We start from the raw sequence: 26,899 nt of genomic DNA on the forward strand, positions 1-26,899 counted from the left end.
TATCCCTTGGACGTTCTTATTGACGATGAAACACAGAAATTGCACCGGAATTAAATGGAAAAGGCACAATGCCGACTTAAGTACAAGAAGACTGACTTATCTTACTGGCTACGATTTGAACCATTCCTGTGGCACTAGTTATAGATTCCTATACTTCACTTCAGGTTTACTGTATCCCTCTGAACTTCTTATTGACGATGAAACACGGAAACTGCATCGGATTTAAATAGAAAAGGCACAATGCCGACTTAAGTACAAGAAGAATGACTCTTCTTACTGTCTAAGTTTTGAACCATTCCTGTGACGCTAGTTACAGATTCCGATGCTTCACTTCAGGTTTACTGTATCCCTTGGACATTCTTATTGACGATGAAACACAGAAATTGCATCGTAATTAAATACAAAAACCACAATGCCGACTTAAGTACAAGAAGATTGACCTTTCTTATTGTCTGTGCTTTGAACCATTCCTGTGACACTAGTTATAGATTCCGATGCTTCACTTCAGGTTTACTGTATCCCTCTGACCTTCTTATTGACGATGAAACACAGAAATTGCATCGGAATTAAATACAAAAGGCACAATGCCGACTTAAGTACAAGAAGACTGACTCTTCGTACTGTCTATGTTTTGAACGTTTCCAGTGACATTAGTTATAGATTCCGATGTTTCACTTCATGTTTACTGTATCCCTCTGACCTTCTTATTGACGATGAAACACAGAAATTGCAAATGAGTTAAATACAAAAGACACAATGCCGACATAGGTACAAGAAGACTGATTCTTATTACTGATTATGTTTTGAACTATTCCTGTGACACTAGTTATTGATTCCGATGCTTCACTTCGGGTTTACTGTAACCCTCTGACCTTCTTTTTGACTATGAAATACAGATATTGCATCAGAATTAAATAGAAAAGGCACAATGCCGACTTAAGTACAAGAACACTGACTCTTCTTACTGACTATGTTTGGAACCATTTGTGTGACACTAGTTATAGATTCCGATACTACACTTCAGGTTTGCTGTATCCCTCTGACCTTCATATTGACGATGAAACACAGAAATTGCATCAGAATTAAATAGAAAAGGCACAATGCCGACTTAAGTACAAGAACACTGACTCTTCTTACTGACTATGTTTGGAACCATTCCTGTGACACTAGTTATAGATTGCGATACTTCACTTCAGGTTTGCTGTATCCCTCTGACCTTCATATTGACGATGAAACACAGAAATTGCATCGGAATTAAATACAAAAGGCACAATGACGACTTAGGTACAAGAAGACTGACACTCCTTAGTGTCCATGTTTTGAACCATTCCTGTGACACTAGTTATAGATTCCGATGCTTCACTCCAGGTTTACTATATCCCTTGGACCTTCTTATTCACGATGAAACACAGAAATTGCATCGGAATTAAATACAAACGGCACAATGCCGACTTAAGTACAAGAAGACTGACTCATCTTACTGTCTATGCTTTGAACCATTCCTGTGACGCTAGTTACAGATTCCGATGCTTCACGTCAGGTTTACTGTATCCCTCTGACCTTCTTGTTGACGATGAAACACAGAAATTGTATCGGAATTAAATAGAAAAGGCTCAATGCCGACTTAAGTACAAGAAGACTGACTCTTCCTACTGTATATGATTTGAACCTTTCCTGTGACACTAGTTATTGATTCCGATGCTTCACTTCAGATTTACTGTATCCCTCTGACCTTCTTGTTGACGATGAAACACGGAAGTTGCATCGGAATTAAATAGAAAAGGCCCAATGCCGACTTAAGTACAAGATGACTGACTCTTCCTACTGTCTATGTTTGAACCATTCCTGTGACACTAGTTATAGATTCCGATGCTTCACTTCAGATTTATTGGATCCCTTGGACCTTCTTAATGACGATGAAACACAGAAATTGCATCGGAATTAAATACAAAAGCACAATGCCGACTTAAGTACAAGAAGACTCACTCTTCTTACTGACTGTTTTGAACCATTCCTCTGACACTAGTTATAGATTCCGATGCTTCACTTCAGGTTTACTGTAACCCTCTGACCTTCTTATTGACGATGAACCACAGAAAGTGCATCGGATTAAATACAAAAGGCACAATGCCGACTTAAGTACAAGAAGAATGACTCTTCTTTTTGTCTATGTTTTGTATCATTCCTGTGACACTAGTTATAGATTCCGATCCTTCACTTCCGGTTTACTGTATCCCTTGGACCTTCTTATTGTCGATGAAACACAGAAATTGCATCGGAATTAAATAGAAAAGGCACAATGCCGACTTAAGTACAAGAAGACTGACTATTCTTACTGACTATGTTTCGAACCATTCCTGTGACACTAGTTATAGATTCCGATGCTTCACTTCAGGTTTACTGTATCCCTCTGACCTTCTTATAGACGATGAAACACAGAAATTGCATCGGAATTAAATACAAAAGCACAATGCCGACTTAAGTACAAGAAGACTGACTCTTCTTACTGTCTATGTTTTGAACCATTCCTGTGACACTAGTTATAGATTCCGATGCTTCACTCCAGGTTTACTGTATCCCTTGGACCTTCTTATTGACGACGAAACACAGAAATTGCATCGGAATTAAATAGAAAAGGCACAATGCCGACTTATGTACAAGAAGACTGACTCTTCTTACTGTCTATGTTTTGAACCATTCCTGTGACGCTAGTTACAGATTCCGATGCTTCACTTCAGGTTTACTGTATCCCTCTGCCTTTTTGTTGACGATGAAACACAGAAATTGCATCGGAATTAAATAGAAAAGGCCCTATGCCGACTTAAGTACAAGAAGACTGACTCTTCCTACTGTCTATGTTTTGAACCATTCCTGTGACACTAGTTATAGATTACGATGCTTACTTCAGGTTTACTGTATCCCTTGGACGTTCTTATTGACGATGAAACACAGAAATTGCATCGGAATTAAATAGAAAAGGCACAATGCCGACTTAAGTACAAGAAGACTGACTCTTCTTACTGACTATGATTTGAACCTTTCCTGTGGCAATAGTTACAGATTCCGATGCTTCACTTCAGGTTTACTGTATCCCTTGGACATTCTTTTTGACGATGAAACACAGATATTGCATCGGAATTAAATACAAAAGGCACAATGCCGACTTAAGTACAAGTAGACTGACTCTTCTTACTGACTATGTTTTTGACCCATTCCTGTGACACTAGTTAGAGATTCCGATGCTTCACTTCAGGTTTACTGTATCCCTCCGAACTTCTTATTGACGAAGGAACACAGAAATTGCCTCGGAATTAAATAGAAAAGGCACTATGCCGACTTAAGTACATGAAGACCGACTCTTCTTACTGTCTATGTTTTGAACCATTCCTGAGACACTAGTTATAGATTCCGATGTTTCACTTGAGGTTTACTCTATCACTAGGACCTTCTTATTGACGATGAAACACAGATAGTGCATCGGAGTTAAATACAAAAGGCACAATGCCGACTTCAGTACAAGAAGACTGACTCTTCCTACTGTCTATGTTTTGAACCATTCCTGTGACACTAGTTATAAAGTCCGATGCTTCACTTCAGGTTTACTGTATCCCTCTGACCATCTTTTTGACGATGAAACACAGAAATTGCATCGGATTTAAATAGAAAATGCACAATGCCGACTTAAGTATAAGAAGACTGACTCTCTTTACTGTCAATGTTTTGAACCATTCCTGTGACACTAGTTATAGATTCCGATGCTTCACCTCAGATTTACTGTATTCCGTGGACCTTCTTACTGGCGATGAAACACAGAAATTGCATCGGAATTAATTACAAAAGGCACAATGCCGACTTAAGTACATGAAGACTGACTCTTCTTACTGACTGTTTTGAACCATTTCTGTGACACTAGTTATAGATTCCGATGCTTCACTTCAGGTTTACTGTATCCCTCTGACCTTCTTATTGACGATGAAACACAGTAATTGCATCGGAATTAAATACAAAATGCACAATGCCGACTTAAGTACACGAAGACTGACTCTTCTTTTTGTCTATGTTTTGAACCATTCCTGTGACACTAATTATATATTCCGATGCTTCACTTCATGTTTACTGTATCCCTTGGACCTTCTTATTGACGATGAAACACAGAAATTGCATCGGAATTAAATACAAAAGGCAGAATGCCGACTTAAGTACAAGAAGACTGACTCTTCTTACTGTCTATGTTTTGAACCATTCCTGTGACACTAGTTATAGATTCCGGTGCTTCACTTCAGGATTACTGTATCCCTCTGACCTTCTTATTGACGACGAAACACAGAAATTGTATCGGAATTAAATACAAAAGGCACAATGCCGACTTAGGTACAAGAAGACTGACTATTCGTACTGACTATGTTTTGAACCATTCCTGTGACACTAGTTATAGATTCCGATGATTCACTTCAGGATTACTGTATCCCTTTGACCTTCTCATTGACGATGAAACACAGAAATTGCTTCGGAATTAAATAGAGAAGGCACAATGCCGGCTTAAGAACAAGAAGACTGACTCTTCTTACTGACTATGTTTTGAAATATTCCTGTGACACTAGTTATAGATTCCGATGCTTCACTTCAGGTTTACTGTATCCCTCTGACCTTCTTATTGACGATGAAACACAGAGATTGCATCGGAATTAAATAGAAAAGGCATAATGCCGACTTAAGTAAAGGAAGACTGACTCTTCTTACTGTCTATGTTTTGAACCATTCCTGTGACACTAGTTATAGATTACGATGCTTACTTCAGGTTTACTGTATCCCTTGGACGTTCTTATTGACGATGAAACACAGAAATTGCATCGGAATTAAATAGAAAAGGCACAATGCCGACTTAAGTACAAGAAGACTGACTCTTCTTACTGACTATGATTTGAACCTTTCCTGTGGCACTAGTTACAGATTCCGATGCTTCACTTCAGGTTTACTGTATCCCTTGGACATTCTTTTTGACGATGAAACACAGATATTGCATCGGAATTAAATACAAAAGGCACAATGCCGACTTAAGTACAAGTAGACTGACTCTTCTTACTGACTATGTTTTTGACCCATTCCTGTGACACTAGTTAGAGATTCCGATGCTTCACTTCAGGTTTACTGTATCCCTCCGAACTTCTTATTGGCGAAGGAACACAGAAATTGCCTCGGAATTAAATAGAAAAGGCACTATGCCGACTTAAGTACATGAAGACCGACTCTTCTTACTGTCTATGTTTTGAACCATTCCTGAGACACTAGTTATAGATTCCGATGTTTCACTTCAGGTTTACTCTATCACTAGGACCTTCTTATTGACGATGAAACACAGATAGTGCATCGGAGTTAAATACAAAAGGCACAATGCCGACTTAAGTACAAGAAGACTGACTCTTCCTACTGTCTATGTTTTGAACCATTCCTGTGACACTAGTTATAGAGTCCGATGCTTCACTTCAGGTTTACTGTATCCCTCTGACCATCTTTTTGACGATGAAACACAGAAATTGCATCGGATTTAAATAGAAAATGCACAATGCCGACTTAAGTATACGAAGACTGACTCTCTTTACTGTCAATGTTTTGAACCATTCCTGTGACACTAGTTATAGATTCCGATGCTTCACCTCAGACTTACTGTATTCTGTGGACCTTCTTACTGGCGATGAAACACAGAAATTGCATCGGAATTATTTACAAAAGGCACAATGCCGACTTAAGTACATGAAGACTGACTCTTCTTACTGACTGTTTTGAACCATTTCTGTGACACTAGTTATAGATTCCGATGCTTCACTTCAGGTTTACTGTATCCCTCTGACCTTCTTATTGACGATGAAACACAGAAATTGCATCGGAATTAAATACAAAATGCACAATGCCGACTTAAGTACACGAAGACTGACTCTTCTTTTTGTCTATGTTTTGAACCATTCCTGTGACACTAATTATATATTCCGATGCTTCACTTCATGTTTACTGTATCCCTTGGACCTTCTTATTGACGATGAAACACAGAAATTGCATCGGAATTAAATACAAAAGGCACAATGCCGACTTAAGTACAAGAAGACTGACTATTCGTACTGACTATGTTTTGAACCATACCTGTGACACTAGTTATAGATTCCGATGATTCACTTCAGGATTACTGTATCCCTTTGACCTTCTCATTGACGATGAAACACAGAAATTGCTTCGGAATTAAATAGAGAAGGCACAATGCCGACTTAAGAACAAGAAGACTGACTCTTCTTACTGACTATGTTTTGAAATATTCCTGTGACACTAGTTATAGATTCCGATGCTTCACTTCAGGTTTACTGTATCCCTCTGACCTTCTTATTGACGATGAAACACAGAAATTGCATCGGAATTAAATGGAAAAGGCATAATGCCGACTTAAGTACAAGAAGACTGACTCTTCTTACTGTCTATGTTTTGAACCATTCCTGTGACACTAGTTATAGATTCCGATGCTTCACTCCAGGTTTACTGTATCCCTTGGACCTTCTTATTGACGATGAAACACAAAAATTTCTTCGGAAATAAATAGAAAAGGCACATTGCCGACTTAAGTACAAGAAGACTGATTCTTCTTACTATCTATGTTTTTAACCATTCCTGTGACGCTAGTTACAGATTCCGATGCTTCACTTCAGGTTTACTGTATACCTCTGACCTTCTTACTGACGATGAAACACAGAAATTGCATGGGAATTAAATAGAAAAGGCACAATGCCGACATAAGTACAAGAAGACTGACTCTTCCTACTGTCTATGATTTGAACCATTCCAGTGACACTAGTTATAGATTCCGATGCTTCACTTCAGGTTTCCTGTATCCCTTGGACGTTCTTATGGACGATGAAACACAGAAATTGCATGTGAATTAAATAGAAATGGCACAATGCCGACTTAAGTACAAGAAGACTGACTCTTCTTACTGACTATGATTTGAACCATTCCTGTGTCACTAGATAATGATTCCGATGCTTCACTTCAGGTTTATTGTATCCCTCTGACCTTCTTATTGACGACGAAACACAGAAATTGCATCGGAATTAAATACAAAAGGCACAATGCCGACATAAGTACAAGAAGACTGACTCTTCGTATTGACTGTTGTTTGAACCATTCCTGTGACACTAGTTATAGTTTCCGATGATTCACTTCAGGTTTACTGTATCCCTTGGACCTTCTTATTGACGATGAAACACAGAAATTGCTTCGGAATTAAATAGAAAAGGCACAATGCCGACTTAAGTACAAGAAGACTGACTCTTCTTACTGACTGTGTTTTGGACCATTCCTGTGACACTAATTAGAGATTCCGATGCTTCACTTCAGGTTTACTGTATCCCTCTGACCTTCGTACTGACGATGTAACACAGTAATTGCATCGGAATTAAATTGAAAGGGGCGTAATGCCGACTTAAGTACAAGAAGACTGACTCTTCTTACAGTCTATGTTTTGAACCATTCCTGTGACACTAGTTATGGATTCAGATGCTTCACTTCAGGTTTACTGTATTCCTTGGACCTTGTTATTGACGATGAAACACAGAAATTGCATCGGAATTAAATACAAAAGGCACAATGAGGACTTAAGTACAAGAAGACTGACCCTTCTTACTGACTATGCTTTGAACCATTCCTGTAACACTAGTTATACATTCCGATGCTTCACTTCAGGTTTACTATATTCCTCTGACCATCTTGTTGACGATGAAACACAGAAATTGCATCGGAATTAAATACAAAAGGCACAATGCCGACTTAGGTACATGTAGACTGACTCTTCCTACTGTCTATGTTTTAAAACATTCCTGTGACACTAGTTATAGATTCCGATGCTTCATTTCAGGTATACTGTATCCCTTGGACCTTGTTATTGGCAATGAAACACAGAAAGTGCATCGGAATTAAATAGAAAAGCACAATGCTGACTTAAGTACAACAAGACTGAATCTACCTAGTTTCTATGTTTTGAACCATTCCTGTGACACTAATTATAGATTCCGATGCTTCACTTCAGGTTTACTGTATCCCTCTGACCTTCTTATTGACGATGAAACACAGAAATTGCTTCGGAATTAAATAGAGAAGGCACAATGCCGACTTAAGAACAAGAAGACTGACTCTTCTTACTGACTATGTTTTGAAATATTCCTGTGACACTAGTTATAGATTCCGATGCTTCACTTCAGGTTTACTGTATCCCTCTGACCTTCTTATTGACGATGAAACACAGAAATTGCATCGGAATTAAATAGAAAAGGCATAATGCCGACTTAAGTACAAGAAGACTGACTCTTCTTACTGTCTATGTTTTGAACCATTCCTGTGACACTAGTTATAGATTCCGATGCTTCACTTCATGTTTACTGTATCCCTTGGACCTTCTTATTGACGATGAAACACAGAAATTGCATCGGAATTAAATACAAAAGGCACAATGCCGACTTAAGTACAAGAAGACTGACTATTCGTACTGACTATGTTTTGAACCATTCCTGTGACACTAGTTATAGATTCCGATGATTCACTTCAGGATTACTGTATCCCTTTGACCTTCTCATTGACGATGAAACACAGAAATTGCTTCGGAATTAAATAGAGAAGGCACAATGCCGACTTAAGAACAAGAAGACTGACTCTTCTTACTGACTATGTTTTGAAATATTCCTGTGACACTAGTTATAGATTCCGATGCTTCACTTCAGGTTTACTGTATCCCTCTGACCTTCTTATTGACGATGAAACACAGAAATTGCATCGGAATTAAATAGAAAAGGCATAATGCCGGCTTAAGTACAAGAAGACTGACTCTTCTTACTGTCTATGTTTTGAACCATTCCTGTGACACTAGTTATAGATTCCGATGCTTCACTCCAGGTTTACTGTATCCCTTGGACCTTCTTATTGACGATGAAACACAAAAATATCTTCGGAAATAAATAGAAAAGGCACATTGCCGACTTAAGTACAAGAAGACTGATTCTTCTTACTATCTATGTTTTTAACCATTCCTGTGACGCTAGTTACAGATTCCGATACTTCACTTCAGGTTTACTGTATACCTCTGACCTTCTTACTGACGATGAAACACAGAAATTGCATGGGAATTAAATAGAAAAGGCACAATGCCGACTTAAGTACAAGAAGACTGACTCTTCCTACTGTCTATGATTTGAACCATTCCTGTGACACTAGTTATAGATTCCGATGCTTCACTTCAGGTTTACTGTATCCCTTGGACGTTCTTATGGACGATGAAACACAGAAATTGCATGTGAATTAAATAGAAATGGTACAATGCCGACTTAAGTACAAGAAGACTGACTCTTCTTACTGACTATGATTTGAACCATTCCTGTGTCACTAGATAATGATTCCGATGCTTCACTTCAGGTTTATTGTATCCCTCTGACCTTCTTATTGACGACGAAACACAGAAATTGCATCGGAATTAAATACAAAAGGCACAATGCCGACATAAGTACAAGAAGACTGACTCTTCGTATTGACTGTGGTTTGAACCATTCCTGTGACACTAGTTATAGTTTCCGATGATTCACTTCAGGTTTACTGTATCCCTTGGACCTTCTTATTGACGATGAAACACAGAAATTGCTTCGGAATTAAATAGAAAAGGCACAATGCCGACTTAAGTACAAGAAGACTGACTCTTCTTACTGACTGTGTTTTGGACCATTCCTGTGACACTAATTAGAGATTCCGATGCTTCACTTCAGGTTTACTGTATCCCTCTGACCTTCGTACTGACGATGTAACACAGTAATTGCATCGGAATTAAATTGAAAGGGGCGTAATGCCGACTTAAGTACAAGAAGACTGACTCTTCTTACTGTCTATGTTTTGAACCATTCCTGTGACACTAGTTATGGATTCAGATGCTTCACTTCAGGTTTACTGTATTCCTTGGACCTTGTTATTGCCGATGAAACACAGAAATTGCATCGGAATTAAATACAAAAGGCACAATGAGGACTTAAGTACAAGAAGACTGACCCTTCTTACTGACTATGCTTTGAACCATTCCTGTAACACTAGTTATACATTCCGATGCTTCACTTCAGGTTTACTATATTCCTCTGACCATCTTGTTGACGATGAAACACAGAAATTGCATCGGAATTAAATACAAAAGGCACAATGCCGACTTAGGTACATGTAGACTGACTCTTCCTACTGTCTATGTTTTAAAACATTCCTGTGACACTAGTTATAGATTCCGATGCTTCATTTCAGGTATACTGTATCCCTTGGACGTTGTTATTGGCAATGAAACACAGAAAGTGCATCGGAATTAAATAGAAAAGCACAATGCTGACTTAAGTACAACAAGACTGAATCTACCTAGTTTCTATGTTTTGAACCATTCCTGTGACACTAGTTATAGATTCCGATGCTTCACTTCAGGTTTACTGTATCCCTCTGACCGTCTTATTGACGATGAAACACAGAAATTGCATCGGAATTAAATACAAAAGGCACAATGCCGACTTAAGTACAAGAAGACTGACCTTTCTTATTGTCTATGCTTTGAACCATTCCTGTGACACTAGTTATAGATTCCGATGCTTCACTTCAGGTTTACTGTATCCCTCTGACCTTCTTATTGACGATGAAATACAGAAATTGCATCGGAATTAGATACAAAAGGCACAATGCCGACCTAAATACAAGAAGACTGACTCTTATTACTGACTATGTTTTGAACTATTCCTGTGACACTAGTTATAGATTCCGATGCTTCACTTCGGGTTTACTGTAACCTTCTTTTTGACTATGAAACACTGAAAATGCATCGGAAATACATACAAAAGGTGCGATGCCGACTTAAGTACATGAAGACTGAATATTTCTATTGTCTATGTTTTGAACCTTTCCTGTGACACTAGTTATAGATTAAGATGCTTCATTTCAGGTTTACTGTATCCCTTGGATCTTCTTATTGACGATGAAACACATATAGTGCATCGGAGTTAAATACAAAAGGCCCATGCCGACTTAAGTACAAGAAGACTGACTCTTCCTACTGTCTATGTTTTGAACCATTCCTGTGACACTAGTTATAGAGTCCGATGCTTCACTTCAGGTTTACTGTATCCCTCTGACCTTCTTTTTGACGAAGAATCACAGAAATTGCATCGGAATGAAATAGAAAAGGCACAATGCCGACTTAAGTACAAGAAGACTGACTCTTCTTACTGTCAATGCTTTGAACCATTCCTGTGACGCTAGTTATAGATTCCGATGCTTCACCTCAGATTTACTGTATCCCTTGGACCTTCTTACTGACGATGAAACACAGTAATTGCATCGGATTTAAATAGAAAATGCACAATGCCGACTTAAGTATAAGAAGACTGACTCTCTTTACTGTCAATGTTTTGAACCATTCCTGTGACACTAGTTATAGATTCCGATGCTTCGCTTCAGGTTTACTGTATCCCTCTGACCTTCTTATTGACGATGAAACACAGAAATTGCATCGGAATTAAATACAAAATGCACAATGCCGACTTAAGTACACGAAGACTGACTCTTCTTTTTGTCTATGTTTTGAACCATTCCTGTGACACTAATTATATATTCCGATGCTTCACTTCTGGTTTACTGTATCCCTTGGACCTTCTTATTGACGATGAAAAACAGAAATTGCATCGGAATTAAATAGAGACGGCACAATGCCGACTTAAGTACAAGAAGACTTAGTCTTCTTACTGACTATGTTTGGAACCATTCCTGTGACAATAGTTATAGATTCCGATGCTTCACTTCAGGTTTACTGTATCCCTCTGACCTTCTTATTGACGATGAAACACAGATATTGCATCGGAATTAAATAGAAAAGGCACAATGCCCACTTAACAACATGAAGACTGACTATTCTTACTGACTATGTTTTGAAACATTCCTATGACACTAGTTATAGAGTCCGATACTTCACTTCAGGTTTACTGTATCCCTCTGACCATCTTTTTGACGATGAAACACAGAAATTGCATCGGATTTAAATAGAAAATGCACAATGCCGACTTAAGTATAAGAAGACTGACTCTCTTTACTGTCAATGTTGTGAACCATTCCTGTGACACTAGTTATAGATTCCGATGCTTCATCTCAGATTTACTGTATCCCGTGGACCTTCTTACTGACGATGAAACACAGAAATTGCATCGGAATTAAATACAAAAGGCACAATGCCGACTTAAGTACATGAAGACTGACTCTTCTTACTGACTGTTTTGAACCATTCCTGTGACACTAGTTATAGATTCCGATGCTTCACTTCAGGTTTACTGTATCCCTCTGACCTTCTTATTGGCGATGAAACACAGAAATTGCATCGGAATAAAATACAAAATGCACAATGCCGACTTAAGTACACGAAGACTGACTCTTCTTTTTGTCTATGTTTTGAACCATTCCTGTGACACTAATTATATATTCCGATGCTTCACTTCAGGTTTACTGTATCCCTTGGACCTTCTTATTGACGATGAAAAACAGAAATTGCATCGGAATTAAATACAAAAGGCAGAATGCCGACTTAAGTACAAGAAGACTGACTCTTCTTACTGTCTATGTTTTGAACCATTCCTGTGACACTAGTTATAGATTCCGGTGCTTCACTTCAGGTTTACTGTATCCCTCTGACCTTCTTATTGACGACGAAACACAGAAATTGTATCGGAATTAAATACAAAAGGCACAATGCCGACTTAAGTACAAGAAGACTGACTCTTCGTACTGACTATGTTTTGAACCATTCCTGTGACACTAGTTATAGATTCCGATGATTCACTTCAGGATTACTGTATCCCTTGGACCTTCTCATTGACGATGAAACACAGAAATTGCTTCGGAATTAAATAGAGAAGGCACAATGCCGACTTAAGAACAAGAAGACTGACTCTTCTTACTGACCATGTTTTGAAATATTCCTGTGACACTAGTTATAGATTCCGATGCTTCACTTCTGGTTTACTGTATCCCTCTGACCTTCTTATTGACGATGAAACACAGAAATTGCATCGGAATTAAATAGAAAAGTCATAATGCCGACTTAAGTACAAGAAGACTGACTCTTCTTACTGTCTATGTTTTGAACCATTCCTGTGACACTAGTTATAGATTCCGATGCTTCACTCCAGGTTTACTGTATCCCTTGGACCATCTTATTGACGATGAAACACAAAAATTTCATCGGAAATAAATAGAAAAGGCACATTGCCGACTTAAGTACAAGAAGACTGACTCTTCTTACTATCTATGTTTTGAACCATTCCTGTGACGCTAGTTACAGATTCCGATGCTTCACTTCAGGTTTACTGTATACCTCTGACCTTCTGACTGACGATGAAACACAGAAATTGCATGGGAATTAAATAGAAAAGGCACAATGCCGACTTAAGTACAAGTAGACTGACTCTTCCTACTGTCTATGATTTGAACCATTCCTGTGACACTAGTTATAGATTCCGATATTTCACTTCAGCTTTACTGTATCCCTTGGACGTTCTTATGGACGATGAAACACAGAAATTGCATCTGAATTATATAGAAATGGCACAATGCCGACTTAAGTACAAAAAGACTGACTCTTCTTACTGACTATGATTTGAACCATTCCTGTGTCACTAGATATTGATTCCGATGCTTCACTTCAGGTTTATTGTATCCCTCTGACTTCTTATTGACGACGAAACACAGAAATTGCATCGGAATTAAATACAAAAGGCACAATGCCGACTTTAGTACAAGTAGACTGACTCTTCGTATTGACTGTGCTTTGAACCATTCCTGTGACACTAGTTATAGTTTCCGATGATTCACTTCAGGTTTACTGTATCCCTTGGACCTTCTTATTGACGATGAAACACAGAAATTGCTTCGGAATTAAATAGAAAAGGCACAATGCCGACTTAAGTACAAGAAGACTGACTCTTCTTACTGACTGTGTTTTGAACCATTCCTGTGACACTAATTAGAGATTCCGATGCTTCACTTCAGGTTTACTGTATCCCTCTGACCTTCGTACTGACGATGTAACACGGTAATTGCATCGGAATTAAATTGAAAAGGGCGTAATGCCGACATAAGTACAAGAAGACTGACGCATCTTACTGTCTATGTTTTTAACCATTCCTGTGACACTAGTTATAGATTCAGATGCTTCACTTCAGGTTTACTGTATAACTTGGACCATGTTATTGACGATGAAACACAGAAATTGCATCGGAATTAAATACAAAAGGCACAATGAGGACTTAAGTACAAGAAGACTGACCCATCTTACTGACTATGTTTTGAACCATTCCTGTAACACTAGTTATAGATTCCGATGCTTCACTTCAGGTTTACTATATTCCTCTGACCATCTTGTTGACGATGAAACACAGAAATTGCATCGGAATTAAATAAAAAAGGCACAATGCCGACTTAGGTACATGTAGACTGACTCTTCCTACTGTCTATGCTTTAAAACATTCCTGTGACACTAGTTATAGATTCCGATGATTCATTTCAGGTTTACTGTATCCCTTGGACCTTGTTATTGACGATGAAACACAGAAAGTGCATCGGAATTAAATAGAAAAGCACAATGCTGACTTAAGTACAACAAGACTGAATCTACCTACTTTCTATGTTTTGAACCATTCCTGTGACACTAGTTATAGAATCCGATGCTTCACTTCAGGTTTACTGTATCCCTCTGACCGTCTTATTGACGATGAAACACAGAAATTGCATCGGAATTAAATACAAAAGGCACAATGCCGACTATAGTACAAGAAGACTGACCTTTCTTATTGTCTATGCTTTGAACCATTCCTGTGACACTAGTTATTGATTCCGATGCTTCACTTCAGGTGTACTGTATCCCTCTGGCCTTGTTTTTGACTATGAAACACAGAAATTGCATCGGAAATAAATACAAAAGGCGCGATGCCGACTTAAGTACATGATGACTGAATCTTTCTATTCTCTATGTTTTGAACCTTTCCTGTGACACTAGTTATAGATTAAGATGCTTCATTTCAGGTTTACTGTATCCCTTGGATCTTCTTATTGACGATGAAACACATATAGTGCATCGGAGTTAAATACAAAAGGCACAATGCCGACTTAAGTACAAGAAGACTGACTCTTCCTACTGTCTATGTTTTGAACCATTCCTGTGACACTAGGTATAGAGTCCGATGCTTCACTTCAGGTTTACTGTATCCCTCTGACCTTCTTTTTGACGATGAAACACAGAAATTGCATCGGAATGAAATAGAAAAGGCACAATGCCGACTTAAGTACAAGAAGACTGACTCTTCTTACTGTCAATGTTTTGAACCATTCCTGTGACACTAGTTATAGATTCCGATGCTTCACCTCAGATTTACTGTATCCCTTGGACCTTCTCACTGACGATGAAACACAGTAATTGCATCGGAATTAAATACAAAAGGCACAATCCCGACTTAAGTACAAGAAGACTGACTCTTCTTACTGACTGTTTTGAACCATTCCTGTGACACTAGTTATAGATTCCGATGCTACACTTCAGTTTTACTGTATCCCTCTGACCTTCTTATTGACGATGAAACACAGAAATTGCATCGGAATTAAATACAAAAGGCACAATGCCGACATAAGTATACGAAAACTGACTCTTCTTTTTGTCTTTGTTTTGAACCATTCCTGCGACACTAGTTATATATTCCGCTGCTTCACTTCAGGTTTACTGTATCCCTTGGACCTTCTTATTGACGATGAAACACAGAAATTGAATCGGAATTAAATAGAGACGGCACAATGCCGACTTAAGTACAAGAAGACTTAGTCTTCTTACTGACTATGTTTGGAACCATTCCTGTGACAATAGTTATAGATTCCGATGCTTCACTTCAGGTTTACTGTATCCCTCTGACCTTCGTATTGACGATGAAACACAGATATTGCATCGGAATTAAATAGAAAAGGCACAATGCCCACTTAACAACAAGAAGACTGACTCTTCTTACTGACTATGTTTTGAACCATTCCTGTGACACTAGTTATAGATTCCGATGCTTCACTTCAGGTTTACTGTATCCCTCTGACCTTCTTATTGATGATGAAACACAGAAATTGCATCGGAATTAAATAGAAAAGGCACAATGCCGACCTAAGTACAGGAAGAATGACTCTTCTTACTATCTATGTTTTGAACCATTCCTGTGACGCTAGTTACAGATTCCAATGCTTCACTTCAGGTTTACAGTATACCTCTGACCTTCTTATTGACGATGAAACACAGAAATTGCATCGGAATTAAATAGAAGAAGCACAATGCCGACTTAAGTACAAGAAGACTGACTGTTCCTACTATCTATGATTTGCACCATTCCTGTGACACTAGTTATAGATTCCGATGCTTCACTTCAGGTTTACTGTATCCCTTGGACATTCTTATTGACGATGAAACAAAGAAATTGCATCGGAATTAAATAGATAAGGCACAATGCCGACTTAAGTACAAGAAGACTGACTCTTCTTACTGTCTAAGTTTTGAACCATTCCTGTGACGCTAGTTACAGATTCAGATGCTTCACTTCAGGGTTACTGTATCCCTTGGACTTTCTTATTGCCGATGAAACACAGATATTGAATCGGAAATAAATAAAAAAGGCACATTGCGGACGTAACTACAAGAAGACTGACTCTTCTTACTGGCTATGTTTTGAACCATTCCTGTAACACTAGTTAGAGATTTCGATGCTTCACTTCAGGTTTACTGTAACCCTCTGACCTTCTTACTGACGATGAAACACCGAAATGGCTTCGGAATTAAATACAAAAGGCACAATGCCGACTTAAGTACAAGAAGACTGACCTTTCTTACTGTCTATGCTTTGAACCATTCCTGTGACACTAGTTATAGATTCCGATGCTTCACTTCAGGATTACTGTATCCCTCTGACCTTCTTATTGACGATGAAACTCAGAAATTGCATCAGAATTAAATACAAAAGTCACAATGCCGACTTAAGTACAAGAAGACTGACTCTTCTTACTGACTATGTTTTGAACCATTCCTGTGACACTAGTTATAGATTCCGATGCTTCACTTCAGGTTTACTGTATCCCTCTGCCCTACTTATTGACGATTAAACACAGATATTTGATCGGAATTAAATAGAAAAGGCACAATGCCGACTTAAGAACAAGAAGACTGACTCTTCTTACTGGCTATGTTTTGAACCATTCCTGTAACACTAGTTAGAGATTCCGATGCTTCACTTTAGGTTTACAGTATACCTCTGACCTTCTTATTGACGATGAAACACAGAAATTGCATCGGAATTAAATAGAAAAGTCACAATGCCGACTTAAGTACAAGAAGACTCACTGTTCCTACTGTCTATGATATGAACCATTCCTGTGACACTAGTTATAGATTCCGATGCTTCACTTCAGGTTTACTGTATCCCTTGGACGTTCTTATTGACGATGAAACAAAGAAATTGCATCGGAATTAAATAGAAAAGGCACAATGCCGACTTAAGTACAAGAAGACTGACTCTTCTTACTAACTATGATTTGAACCATTCCTGTGGCACTAGATATTGATTCCGATGCTACACTTCAAGTTTATTGTATCCCTCTGACCTACTTATAGACGATGAAACACATAAATGGCATCGGAATGAAATAGAAAAGGCACAATGCCGACTTAAGTACAAGAAGACTGACTCTTCTAACTGTCTAACTTTGAATCATTCCTGTGACGCTAGTTACAGATTCAGATGCTTCACTTTAGGGTTACTGTATCCCTTGGACCATCTTATTGACGATGATACACAGATATCGCATCGGAAATAAATACAAAAGGCACAATGCCGACTTAAGTACAAGAAGACTGACTCTTTTTACTGGCTATATTTTGAACCATTCCTGTGACACTAGTTAGAGATTCCGATGCTTCACTTCAGGTTTACTGTATCCCTCTGACCTTCTTATTGACGATGAAACACAGAAATTGCATCGGAATTAAATACAAAAGGCACAATGCCGACTTAAGTACAAGAAGACTGACCTTTCTTACTGTCTATGCTTTGAACCATTCCTGTGACACTAGTTATAGATTCCTATGCTTCACTTCAGGTTTACTGTATCCCTCTGACCTTCTTATTGACGATGAAACACAGAAATTGAGTCGGAATTAAATGCAAAAAGCACAATGCCGACTTAAGTACAAGAAGACTGACTCTTCGTACTGTCTATGTTTTGAACGATTCCAGTGACATTAGTTATAGATTCCGATGCTTCACTTCATGATTACTGTATCCCTCTGACCTTCTTAATGACGATGAAACACAGATATTGCATCGGAATTAAATACAAAAGGCACAAATCTGACTTAAGTACAAGAAGACTGACTCTTTTTACTGACTATGTTTTGAACCATTCCTGTGACACTAGTTATAGATTCCGATGCTTCACTTCAGGTTTACTGTATCCCTCTGACCTTCTTTTTGACGATGAAACACAGAAATTGCATAGGAAATAAATACAAAATGCACAATGCCGACTTAAGTACATAAGGCCGACTCTTCTTACAGACTGTTTTGAACCATTCCTGTGACACTAGTTATAGATTCCGATGCTTCACTTCAGGTTCACTGTATCCCTCTGACCTTCGTGTTGAATTTGAAACACTGAAATTGCATCGGAATTAAATACAAAAGCTCAATAGCGACGTAAGTACAAGAAGACTGACCCTTCTTCCTGTCTATGTTTTGAACCATTCCTGTGACACTAGTTATAGATTCCGATGCTCCACTCCAGGTGTACTGTATCCCTTGGACCTTCTTATTGACGATGAAGCACAGAAATTGCATCGGAATTAAATACAAACGGCACAATGCCGACTTAAGTACAAGAAGACTGACTCTTCGTACTGACTATGTTTTGAACCATTCCTGTGACACTAGTTATAGATTCCGATGATTCACTTCAGGTTTACTGTATCCCTTGGACCTTCTTATTGACGATGATACACTGAAATTGCAGCGGAATTAAAAAGAGAAGGCACAATGCCGACTTAAGTACAAGAAGACTTACACTTCTTACTGACTGTGTTTGGAACCATTCCTGTGACAATAGTTATAGATTCCGATGCTTCACTTCAGGTTTACTGTATCCCTCTGACCTTCTTATTGACGATGAATCACAGATATTGCATCGGAATTAAATACAAAAGGCACAATGCCGACTTAAGAACAAGAAGACTAACTCTTCTTACTGACTATGTTTTGAACCATTCCTGTGACACTAGTTATAGATTCCGATGATTCACTTCAGGTTTACTGTATCCCTTGGACCTTCTTATTGACGATGAAACACAGAAATTGCATCGGAATAAAATAGAAAAGGCACAATGCCGCCTTAAGTACAAGATGAGTGACTCTTCTTACTATCTATGTTTTGAACCATTCCTGTGACGCCAGTTACAGATTCCGATGCTTCACTTCAGGTTTACAGTCTACCTCTGACCTTCTTATTGACGATGAAACACACACATTGCATCGTAATTAAATAGAAAGGGCACAATGCCGACTTAAGTACATGAAGACTGACTCTTCTTACTGACTGTTTTGAACCATTCCTGTGACACTAGTTATAGATTCCGATGATTCACTTCAGGTTTACTGTATCCCTTGGACCATCTTATTGACGATGAATCACAGATATTGCATCGGAATTAAATACAAAAGGCACAATGCCGACTTAAGTACAAGAAGACTGACTATTCTTACTGACTATGTTTTGAAACATTCCTATGACACTAGTTATAGAGTCCGATACTTCACTTCAGGTTTACTGTATCCCTCTGACCATCTTTTTGACGATGAAACACAGAAATTGCATCGGATTTAAATAGAAAATGCACAATGCCGACTTAAGTATAAGAAGACTGACTCTCTTTACTGTCAATGTTGTGAACCATTCCTGTGACACTAGTTATAGATTCCGATGCTTCATCTCAGATTTACTGTATCCCGTGGACCTTCTTACTGACGATGAAACACAGAAATTGCATCGGAATTAAATACAAAAGGCACAATGCCGACTTAAGTACATGAAGACTGACTCTTCTTACTGACTGTTTTGAACCATTCCTGTGACACTAGTTATAGATTCCGATGCTTCACTTCAGGTTTACTGTATCCCTCTGACCTTCTTATTGACGATGAAACACAGAAATTGCATCGGAATAAAATACAAAATGCACAATGCCGACTTAAGTACACGAAGACTGACTCTTCTTTTTGTCTATGTTTTGAACCATTCCTGTGACACTAATTATATATTCCGATGCTTCACTTCAGGTTTACTGTATCCCTTGGACCTTCTTATTGACGATGAAAAACAGAAATTGCATCGGAATTAAATACAAAAGGCAGAATGCCGACTTAAGTACAAGAAGACTGACTCTTCTTACTGTCTATGTTTTGAACCATTCCTGTGACACTAGTTATAGATTCCGGTGCTTCACTTCAGGTTTACTGTATCCCTCTGACCTTCTTATTGACGACGAAACACAGAAATTGTATCGGAATTAAATACAAAAGGCACAATGCCGACTTAAGTACAAGAAGACTGACTCTTCGTACTGACTATGTTTTGAACCATTCCTGTGACACTAGTTATAGATTCCGATGATTCACTTCAGGATTACTGTATCCCTTGGACCTTCTCATTGACGATGAAACACAGAAATTGCTTCGGAATTAAATAGAGAAGGCACAATGCCGACTTAAGAACAAGAAGACTGACTCTTCTTACTGACCATGTTTTGAAATATTCCTGTGACACTAGTTATAGATTCCGATGCTTCACTTCTGGTTTACTGTATCCCTCTGACCTTCTTATTGACGATGAAACACAGAAATTGCATCGGAATTAAATAGAAAAGGCATAATGCCGACTTAAGTACAAGAAGACTGACTCTTCTTACTGTCTATGTTTTGAACCATTCCTGTGACACTAGTTATAGATTCCGATGCTTCACTCCAGGTTTACTGTATCCCTTGGACCATCTTATTGACGATGAAACACAAAAATTTCATCGGAAATAAATAGAAAAGGCACATTGCCGACTTAAGTACAAGAAGACTGACTCTTCTTACTATCTATGTTTTGAACCATTCCTGTGACGCTAGTTACAGATTCCGATGCTTCACTTCAGGTTTACTGTATACCTCTGACCTTCTTACTGACGGTGAAACACAGAAATTGCATGGGAATTAAATAGAAAAGGCACAATGCCGACTTAAGTACAAGTAGACTGACTCTTCCTACTGTCTATGATTTGAACCATTCCTGTGACACTAGTTATAGATTCCGATATTTCACTTCAGCTTTACTGTATCCCTTGGACGTTCTTATGGACGATGAAACACAGAAATTGCATCTGAATTATATAGAAATGGCACAATGCCGACTTAAGTACAAAAAGACTGACTCTTCTTACTGACTATGATTTGAACCATTCCTGTGTCACTAGATATTGATTCCGATGCTTCACTTCAGGTTTATTGTATCCCTCTGACTTCTTATTGACGACGAAACACAGAAATTGCATCGGAATTAAATACAAAAGGCACAATGCCGACTTTAGTACAAGTAGACTGACTCTTCGTATTGACTGTGCTTTGAACCATTCCTGTGACACTAGTTATAGTTTCCGATGATTCACTTCAGGTTTACTGTATCCCTTGGACCTTCTTATTGACGATGAAACACAGAAATTGCTTCGGAATTAAATAGAAAAGGCACAATGCCGACTTAAGTACAAGAAGACTGACTCTTCTTACTGACTGTGTTTTGAACCATTCCTGTGACACTAATTAGAGATTCCGATGCTTCACTTCAGGTTTACTGTATCCCTCTGACCTTCGTACTGACGATGTAACACGGTAATTGCATCGGAATTAAATTGAAAAGGGCGTAATGCCGACATAAGTACAAGAAGACTGACGCATCTTACTGTCTATGTTTTTAACCATTCCTGTGACACTAGTTATAGATTCAGATGCTTCACTTCAGGTTTACTGTATAACTTGGACCATGTTATTGACGATGAAACACAGAAATTGCATCGGAATTAAATACAAAAGGCACAATGAGGACTTAAGTACAAGAAGACTGACCCATCTTACTGACTATGTTTTGAACCATTCCTGTAACACTAGTTATAGATTCCGATGCTTCACTTCAGGTTTACTATATTCCTCTGACCATCTTGTTGACGATGAAACACAGAAATTGCATCGGAATTAAATAAAAAAGGCACAATGCCGACTTAGGTACATGTAGACTGACTCTTCCTACTGTCTATGCTTTAAAACATTCCTGTGACACTAGTTATAGATTCCGATGATTCATTTCAGGTTTACTGTATCCCTTGGACCTTGTTATTGACGATGAAACACAGAAAGTGCATCGGAATTAAATAGAAAAGCACAATGCTGACTTAAGTACAACAAGACTGAATCTACCTACTTTCTATGTTTTGAACCATTCCTGTGACACTAGTTATAGAATCCGATGCTTCACTTCAGGTTTACTGTATCCCTCTGACCGTCTTATTGACGATGAAACACAGAAATTGCATCGGAATTAAATACAAAAGGCACAATGCCGACTATAGTACAAGAAGACTGACCTTTCTTATTGTCTATGCTTTGAACCATTCCTGTGACACTAGTTATAGATTCCGATGCTTCACTTCAGGTGTACTGTATCCCTCTGGCCTTGTTTTTGACTATGAAACACAGAAATTGCATCGGAAATAAATACAAAAGGCGCGATGCCGACTTAAGTACATGATGACTGAATCTTTCTATTCTCTATGTTTTGAACCTTTCCTGTGACACTAGTTATAGATTAAGATGCTTCATTTCAGGTTTACTGTATCCCTTGGATCTTCTTATTGACGATGAAACACATATAGTGCATCGGAGTTAAATACAAAAGGCACAATGCCGACTTAAGTACAAGAAGACTGACTCTTCCTACTGTCTATGTTTTGAACCATTCCTGTGACACTAGGTATAGAGTCCGATGCTTCACTTCAGGTTTACTGTATCCCTCTGACCTTCTTTTTGACGATGAAACACAGAAATTGCATCGGAATGAAATAGAATAGGCACAATGCCGACTTAAGTACAAGAAGACTGACTCTTCTTACTGTCAATGTTTTGAACCATTCCTGTGACACTAGTTATAGATTCCGATGCTTCACCTCAGATTTACTGTATCCCTTGGACCTTCTCACTGACGATGAAACACAGTAATTGCATCGGAATTAAATACAAAAGGCACAATCCCGACTTAGGTACAAGAAGACTGACTCTTCTTACTGACTGTTTTGAACCATTCCTGTGACACTAGTTATAGATTCCGATGCTTCACCTCAGATTTACTGTATCCCTCTGACCTTCTTATTGACGATGAAACACAGAAATTGCATCGGAATTAAATACAAAAGGCACAATGCCGACATAAGTACACGAAAACTGACTCTTCTTTTTGTCTTTGTTTTGAACCATTCCTGCGACACTAGTTATATATTCCGCTGCTTCACTTCAGGTTTACTGTATCCCTTGGACCTTCTTATTGACGATGAAACACAGAAATTGAATCGGAATTAAATAGAGACGGCACAATGCCGACTTAAGTACAAGAAGACTTAGTCTTCTTACTGACTATGTTTGGAACCATTCCTGTGACAATAGTTATAGATTCCGATGCTTCACTTCAGGTTTACTGTATCCCTCTGACCTTCGTATTGACGATGAAACACAGATATTGCATCGGAATTAAATAGAAAAGGCACAATGCCCACTTAACAACAAGAAGACTGACTCTTCTTACTGACTATGTTTTGAACCATTCCTGTGACACTAGTTATAGATTCCGATGCTTCACTTCAGGTTTACTGTATCCCTCTGACCTTCTTATTGATGATGAAACACAGAAATTGCATCGGAATTAAATAGAAAAGGCACAATGCCGACCTAAGTACAGGAAGAATGACTCTTCTTACTATCTATGTTTTGAACCATTCCTGTGACGCTAGTTACAGATTCCAATGCTTCACTTCAGGTTTACAGTATACCTCTGACCTTCTTATTGACGATGAAACACAGAAATTGCATCGGAATTAAATAGAAGAAGCACAATGCCGACTTAAGTACAAGAAGACTGACTGTTCCTACTATCTATGATTTGCACCATTCCTGTGACACTAGTTATAGATTCCGATGCTTCACTTCAGGTTTACTGTATCCCTTGGACATTCTTATTGACGATGAAACAAAGAAATTGCATCGGAATTAAATAGATAAGGCACAATGCCGACTTAAGTACAAGAAGACTGACTCTTCTTACTGTCTAAGTTTTGAACCATTCCTGTGACGCTAGTTACAGATTCAGATGCTTCACTTCAGGGTTACTGTATCCCTTGGACTTTCTTATTGCCGATGAAACACAGATATTGAATCGGAAATAAATAAAAAAGGCACATTGCGGACGTAACTACAAGAAGACTGACTCTTCTTACTGGCTATGTTTTGAACCATTCCTGTAACACTAGTTAGAGATTCCGATGCTTCACTTCAGGTTTACTGTAACCCTCTGACCTTCTTACTGACGATGAAACACCGAAATGGCTTCGGAATTAAATACAAAAGGCACAATGCCGACTTAAGTACAAGAAGACTGACCTTTCTTACTGTCTATGCTTTGAACCATTCCTGTGACACTAGTTATAGATTCCGATGCTTCACTTCAGGTTTACTGTATCCCTCTGACCTTCTTATTGACGATGAAACTCAGAAATTGCATCAGAATTAAATACAAAAGTCACAATGCCGACTTAAGTACAAGAAGACTGACTCTTCTTACTGACTATGTTTTGAACCATTCCTGTGACACTAGTTATAGATTCCGATGCTTCACTTCAGGTTTACTGTATCCCTCTGCCCTACTTATTGACGATTAAACACAGATATTTGATCGGAATTAAATAGAAAAGGCACAATGCCGACTTAAGAACAAGAAGACTGACTCTTCTTACTGGCTATGTTTTGAACCATTCCTGTAACACTAGTTAGAGATTCCGATGCTTCACTTTAGGTTTACAGTATACCTCTGACCTTCTTATTGACGATGAAACACAGAAATTGCATCGGAATTAAATAGAAAAGTCACAATGCCGACTTAAGTACAAGAAGACTCACTGTTCCTACTGTCTATGATATGAACCATTCCTGTGACACTAGTTATAGATTCCGATGCTTCACTTCAGGTTTACTGTATCCCTTGGACGTTCTTATTGACGATGAAACAAAGAAATTGCATCGGAATTAAATAGAAAAGGCACAATGCCGACTTAAGTACAAGAAGACTGACTCTTCTTACTAACTATGATTTGCACCATTCCTGTGGCACTAGATATTGATTCCGATGCTACACTTCAAGTTTATTGTATCCCTCTGACCTACTTATAGACGATGAAACACATAAATGGCATCGGAATTAAATAGAAAAGGCACAATGCCGACTTAAGTACAAGAAGACTGACTCTTCTAACTGTCTAACTTTGAATCATTCCTGTGACGCTAGTTACAGATTCAGATGCTTCACTTTAGGGTTACTGTATCCCTTGGACCATCTTATTGACGATGATACACAGATATCGCATCGGAAATAAATACAAAAGGCACAATGCCGACTTAAGTACAAGAAGACTGACTCTTTTTACTGGCTATGTTTTGAACCATTCCTGTGACACTAGTTAGAGATTCCGATGCTTCACTTCAGGTTTACTGTATCCCTCTGACCTTCTTATTGACGATGAAACACAGAAATTGCATCGGAATTAAATACAAAAGGCACAATGCCGACTTAAGTACAAGAAGACTGACCTTTCTTACTGTCTATGCTTTGGATCATTCCTGTGACACTAGTTATAGATTCCTATGCTTCACTTCAGGTTTACTGTATCCCTCTGACCTTCTTATTGACGATGAAACACAGAAATTGAGTCGGAATTAAATGCAAAAAGCACAATGCCGACTTAAGTACAAGAAGACTAATTCTTCGTACTGTCTATGTTTTGAACGATTCCAGTGACATTAGTTATAGATTCCGATGCTTCACTTCATGTTTACTGTATCCCTCTGACCTTCTTAATGACGATGAAACACAGATATTGCATCGGAATTAAATACAAAAGGCACAAATCTGACTTAAGTACAAGAAGACTGACTCTTTTTACTGACTATGTTTTGAACCATTCCTGTGACACTAGTTATAGATTCCGATGCTTCACTTCAGGTTTACTGTATCCCTCTGACCTTCTTTTTGACGATGAAACACAGAAATTGCATAGGAAATAAATACAAAATGCACAATGCCGACTTAAGTACATAAGGCCGACTCTTCTTACAGACTGTTTTGAACCATTCCTGTGACACTAGTTATAGATTCCGATGCTTCACTTCAGGTTCACTGTATCCCTCTGACCTTCGTGTTGAATTTGAAACACTGAAATTGCATCGGAATTAAATACAAAAGCTCAATAGCGACGTAAGTACAAGAAGACTGACCCTTCTTCCTGTCTATGTTTTGAACCATTCCTGTGACACTAGTTATAGATTCCGATGCTCCACTCCAGGTGTACTGTATCCCTTGGACCTTCTTATTGACGATGAAGCACAGAAATTGCATCGGAATTAAATACAAACGGCACAATGCCGACTTAAGTACAAGAAGACTGACTCTTCGTACTGAC

Source organism: Schistocerca serialis, chromosome 3 (genome assembly GCF_023864345.2).
Source record: "Schistocerca serialis cubense isolate TAMUIC-IGC-003099 chromosome 3, iqSchSeri2.2, whole genome shotgun sequence".
In the NCBI taxonomy this organism is placed as follows: domain Eukaryota; kingdom Metazoa; phylum Arthropoda; class Insecta; order Orthoptera; family Acrididae; genus Schistocerca; species Schistocerca serialis.